The sequence below is a fragment of the Pongo abelii genome, chromosome 4 (assembly GCF_028885655.2).
Source record: "Pongo abelii isolate AG06213 chromosome 4, NHGRI_mPonAbe1-v2.0_pri, whole genome shotgun sequence".
Classification (NCBI taxonomy): domain Eukaryota; kingdom Metazoa; phylum Chordata; class Mammalia; order Primates; family Hominidae; genus Pongo; species Pongo abelii.
Window position 1 is genome coordinate 171283123 of NC_071989.2, and position 6246 is coordinate 171289368.

At 36.9% G+C, this 6246-nt stretch overlaps 1 non-coding gene across 1 annotated transcript; it reads left to right on the plus strand.

Annotated features, from left to right (window-relative positions):
- The first annotated feature begins 5408 nt into the window (after nucleotides 1-5408).
- LOC112133532 (U6 spliceosomal RNA) lies at nucleotides 5409-5511 on the plus strand. The gene has a single exon (XR_002915179.1). It is a non-coding gene; the product is annotated as a U6 spliceosomal RNA (small nuclear RNA).
- The last annotated feature ends 735 nt before the right edge of the window (nucleotides 5512-6246 follow it).

Here is a 6246-nt window from a genome sequence, read left to right on the forward strand (position 1 = left end):
AATATGCACACAGATAATCAAAAAACATTTGTTGAATAGATCGAATGACAAATAAAAGAACACTAATATGTAAAAAATACTCCTCCAATTTATTTGCCCCATCCAATCCCTATGAATTACTTCTGCCACAACCTTGTGTCCTGTTTGCAACCTCAAATAATCATTATCACATAGAAGCCTTGACTAAAGGGAAGATGGAGAGCTTTCAGTCTATGTTTTACATATTTAGCAGTTTTATCCCTACATATCCTTGTAGAAAGTGAATCTTTGACCTACTTTAATAGGCAGAGTGCAGTGTTATGGAGTTAATAATGAACTTGTGGTGATGATAAATCAAATGTGAAACAGCTATTTCCCACTGGTCCCTTTGAAAGTGTTTCAAGCTTCTAAAAGACATTTTGTAAACACCAGTGGAATATGAATGAAAAATGTAAACTGGGCTTATTGAAGAGCTTTTGTACTGAAAAGTTTCTTTTTTTAATTTTATTATTATTATACTTTAAGTTTTAGGGTACATGTGTACAATGTGCAGGTTAGTTACATATGTATACATGTGCCATGCTGGTGTGCTGCACCCATTAACTCGTCATTTAGCATTAGGTATATCTCCTAAAGCTATCCCTCCCCCCTCCCCCCACACCACAACAGTCCCCAGAATGTGATGTTCCCCTTCCTGTGTCCATGTGTTCTCATTGTTCAATTCCCACCTATGAGGGAGAATATGCGGTGTTTGGTTTTTTGTTCTTGCGATAGTTTACTGAGAATGATGATTTCCAATTTCATCCATGTCCCTACAAAGGACATGAACTCGTCCTTTTTTATGGCTGCATAGTATTCCATGGTGTATATGTGCCACATTTTCTTAATCCAGTCTATCATTGTTGGACATTTGGGTTGGTTCCAAGTCTTTGCTATTGTGAATAGTGCCGCAATAAACATACGTGTGCATGTGTCTTTATAGCAGCATGATTTATAGTCCTTTGGGTATATACCCAGTAATGGGATGGCTGGGTCAAATGGTATTTCTAGTTCTAGATCCCTGAGGAATTGCCACACTGACTTCCACAATGGTTGAACTAGTTTACAGTCCCACCAACAGTGTAAAAGTGTTCCTATTTCTCCACATCCTCTCCAGCACCTGTTGTTTCCTGACTTTTTTAATGATCGCCATTCTAACTGGTGTGAGATGGTATCTCACTGTGGTTTTGATTCGCATTTATCTGATGGCCAGTGATGGTGAGCATTTCTTCATGTGTTTTTTGGCTGCCTAAATGTCTTCTTTTGAGAAGTGTCTGTTCATGTCCTTTGCCCACTTTTTGATGGGGTTGTTTTTTTCTTGTAAATTTGTTTGAGTTCATTGTAGATTCTGGATATTAGCCCTTTGTCAGATGAGTAGGTTGTGAAAATTTTCTCCCATTTTGTAGGTTGCCTGTTCACTCTGATGGTAGTTTCTTTTGCTGTGCAGAGCTCTTTAGTTTAATTAGATCCCATTTGTCAATTTTGGCTTTTGTTGCCATTGCTTTTAGTGTTTTAGACATGAAGTCCTTGCCCATGCCTATGTCCTGAATGGTAATGCCTAGGTTTTCTTCTAGGGTTTTTATGGTTTTAGGTCTAACATTTAAGTCTTTAATCCATCTTGACTTAATTTTTGTATAAGGTGTAAGGAAGGGATCCAGTTTCAGCTTTCTACATATGGCTAGCCAGTTTTCCCAGCACCATTTATTAAATAGGGAATCCTTTCCCCATTGCTTGTTTTTCTCAGGTTTGTCAAAGATCAGATAGTTGTAGATATGCGACATTATTTCTGAGGGCTCTGTTCTGTTCCATTGATCTATATCTCTGTTTTGTTACCAGTACCATGCTGTTTTGGTTACTGTAGCCTTGTAGTATAGTTTGAAGTCAGGTAGCATGATGCCTCCAGCTTTGTTCTTTTGGCTTAGGATTGACTTGGCGATGCAGGCTCTTCTTTGGTTCCATATGAACTTTAAAGTAGTTTTTTCCAATTCTGTGAAGAAAGTCATTGGTAGCTTGATGGGGATGGCATCGAATCTATAAATTATCTTGGGCTGTATGGCCATTTTCACGATATTGATTCTTCCTACCCATGAGCATGGAATGTTGTTCCATTTGTTTGTATCCTCTTTTATTTCATTGAGCAGTGGTTTGTAGTTCTCCTTGAAAAGTTTCTCATGTAATTCAGAAGGAGTTAAAGAAAACAATAAAGTTTTGAAAAGATTGATGATAAGTATTATGACAAAATGTCTGAAAAGGTATTCAATGTAGATTATTCATTTATGCCTGCGAGTGGGTGTGGGAGAGATAATTAGATGTCAAGATTTATGGTCAGTAATTCTGGATGATACTTTTTGTCTGAAATCTTTTTGTTCTCTAAAACCCAGTCAGTTCCAGGTTCATATATGTAGGAAGTTTTCCCTGAACTTTCAAGATTATACTCTACTTTGTTTTCCAATGTAGCACTTTTTTTTACATTTGGCTTCTTTATCTATACTTCCCTACTCAAACATTATTCTTCTAAGTGTAAAACTACATCTTACTGGTCCTTGTACCCCAAGCATTGAGTTCAACAATATGCAGCACATAGAGCTCAATGCAGTTTCCCTGAAACATTAAGTAGTCTAGGGTGAATCCAGTCATTTAATTTTGCTGAAAATGAATAATAAATCCAATTTATGGGTTATATTAAGAAGAATGGCATGTTAAAATAACAAAACAATTTCAATTTGTAAATTTGGAATCAAACCACCTTTTATTTGGTAAGTTAAATATATTCTCAACATTTTTTAAAAATAAGCAATATACAATATTTTCTGAGTATGAGAAGAAAGTTTAGAGGTAATAATGTAGTTATTAGCCCTCCTCTCTTAAAAAGTTAATAGAAAGGAGAGCCAATATATGTAGTCAGTCAACAAGAAAAAATGGAAGGTAGGGAGAGAGTCAAAAGTACTGAAAAGATAAAATTTTACCCCTTTGCCAGTCTACCTGAGATGACTCAGGAAAAAAAAAAAAGGAATAAAGACTGAAAATCCCAGCGACACCTTGTTTATGCCAATGGCAGTTTTAGGCCTATTTTAATAGAGCTTTCAGAATTCCCCAGACAACAAACTCTGTTCCTCTCAAGGTTCCTGCGTTTGTCAGAGGTCTTTGGGCATCCAGTAATTTCTCTAAAGAGTTTGGTCATCAGCAACTCCCAAACATCATAAGGAAAAAGCATCATGGAGAGCTTTCCATCTGTGTTTTACATATTTAGCAGTTTTATCTCTATATAGCCTCAAAAGTGAATATTTGACCTACTTTCTCTGATAGGCAGGGTGCAGTGTTCTGGAGTTAAAAATGAACCTTTTCTAACAGAACTGAAAGAATTAATAAATCAAATTATTATTATTTATACCTATATGCCATATATGTATATATAATATATACATATACAATATAAATATCCAATTATCATTATATATATACATATATGGCATATATGTATATATATAAAAATAATTGGATTTATTATTCATTTATTCCACTACATATGTTGACTCTCCTTTTCTATTAACTCTTTAAGAGAGGAGGGCTAATAACTACGTTATTATCTCTAAACTTTCTTCTCATATTCAGGAAATGGAATATATACATCCTTTACTAACAGAAAGGACTAGAAAAACGTATCTTTCATCTTCATGAATATTAGCATTAGCCACATTAGGACCCTTTTGCAGCTGAGGAAGAAGAGAAGAGTATTTTGTTAGATGCCATAAAAGAAATATTATTTTTAAGTTCTAACTTCTTTTTGAGGGACGCTTGCTTGAAAATTAAGGCAATCGATCTTTTTTTCTCAAAAACTCAATGGGAAAGTAAAGCTTGTATAGGGGAAAAAAAAAAATTGGCTTGGCCCTTATACACATCCCATGTGCCACAAACATTCATCATAATGTTAAACCATTGAATTACTCTTTAAATAATATAAAGATTGATGATGATGATGATGATGATGATGATGATGATGAAGATGAAACATGATCTCACTCAGTTGTCCAGAATGGAGTGCAGTGTCACTATCTTGGCCCACTGTAACCTCTGACTACGAAGCTCAAGCGATCCTCCCACCTCAGCCTGCTGAGTAGCTGGGACTACAGGTGTGTGCCACCACACCTGGCTAATTTTTGTATTTTTTATTTTTGCCATATTGCCCAGGCTGGTCTTGAACTCCTGGGCTCCAAGCTCCCAAAGTGCTAGGATTACAGACGTGAGCCACCACGCCTAGCCTTATTATTTTTAATAAAGAAAATAAATGTAAAGAAGACAAAAATGTAATTTAAAAAGCTTATTTTATATAACTTTTAGATATAATCTTTGCTAAATGCTTAGAAAAATATTTTTCTTTTTTTAATTATACTTTAAGTTTTAGGGTGCATGTGCACAACGTGCAGGTTTGCTACTTATGTATACGTGTGCCATGCTGGTGTGCTGCACTCATTAACTCATCATTTAACATTAGGTATATCTCCTAACACTATCCCTCCCGCCTTGCCCCACCCCACAACAGGCCCCAGTGTGTGATGTTCCCCTTCCTGTGTCCATGTGTTCTCATTGTTCGATTCCCACCTATGAGTGAGAACATGTGGTGTTTGGTTTTTTCTCCTTGCAGTAGTTTGCTGAGAATGATGGTTTCCAGCTTCATCCATGTCCTGACAAAGGACATGAACTCATCATTTTTATAGCTGCATAGTATTCCATGGTGTATTTGTGCCACATTTTCTTAATCCAGTCTATCATTGTTGGACATTTGGGTTGTTTCCAAGTCTTTGCTATTGTGAATAGTGCCGCAGTAAACATATGTGTGCATGTGTCTTTATAGCAGCATGATTTATAGTCCTTTGGGTATATACCCAGTAATGGGATGGCTGGGTCAAATGGTATTTCTAGTTCTAGATCCCTGAGGAATCACCACACTGACTTCCACAATGGTTGAACTAGATTACAGTCCCACCAACAGTGTAAAAGTGTTCCTATTTCTCCACATCCTCTCCAGCACCTGTTGTTTCCTGACTTTTTAATGATTGCCATTCTAACTGGTGTGAGATGGTATCTCATTGTGGTTTTGATTCGCATTTATCTGATGGCCAGTGATGATGAGCATTTTTTCATTTGTCTTTTGGCTGCATAAATGTCTTCTTTTGAGAAGTGTCTGTTCATATCCTTTGCCCACTTTTTGATGGGGTTGTTTGTTTTTTTCTTGTAGGTTTGTTTGAGTTCATTGTAGATTCTGGATATCAGCCTTTTGTCAGATGAGTAGATTGCAAAAATTCTCTCCCATTCTGTAGGTTGCCTGTTCACTGTGATGGTGGTTTCTTTTGCTGTGTAGAAGCTCTTTAGTTTAATTAGATCCCATTTGTCAATTTTGGTTTTTGTTGCCATTGTTTTGGAACGATACAGAGAAGATTAGCATGGCCCCTGAGCAAGGATGACATGCAAATTCGTGAAGAGTTCCATATTTTTAACAGGCTCTGAAATTGAGGCAATAATTAATAGCTTATCAACCAAGAAAAGTCAGGACCAGATGGATTCACAGCTGAATTCTACCAGAGGTCCAAGGAGCAGCTGGTACCATTCCTTCTGAAACTATTCCAATCAACAGAAAAAGAGGGAATCCTCCCTAACTCATTTTATGAGGCCAACATCATCCTGATACCAAAGCCTGGCAGAGACACAACCAACAAAGAGAATTTTAGACCAATATCCCTGATGAACATCGACGCAAAAATCCTCAATAAAATACCGGCAAACCGAATCCAGCAGCACATCAAAAAGCTTATCCACCATGATCAAGTGGGCTTCATCCCTGGGATGCAAGGCTGGATCAACATACGAAAATCAATAAACATAATCCAGCATATAAACAGAACCAAAGACAAAAACCACATGATTATCTCAATAGATGCAGAAAAGGCCTTTGACAAAATTCAACAACCCTTCATGCTAAAAACTCTCAATAAATTAGGTATTGATGGGACGTATCTCAAAATAATAAGAGCTATCTATGACAAACCCACAGGCAATATCATACTGAATGGGCGAAAACTGGAAGCATTCCCTTTGAAAACTGGCACAAGACAGGGATGCCCTCTCTCACCACTCCTATTCCACATAGTGTTGGAAGTTCTGGGGAGGGCAATCAGGCAGGAGAAGGAAATAAAGGGTATTCAGTTAGGAAAAGAGGAAGTCAAATTGTCC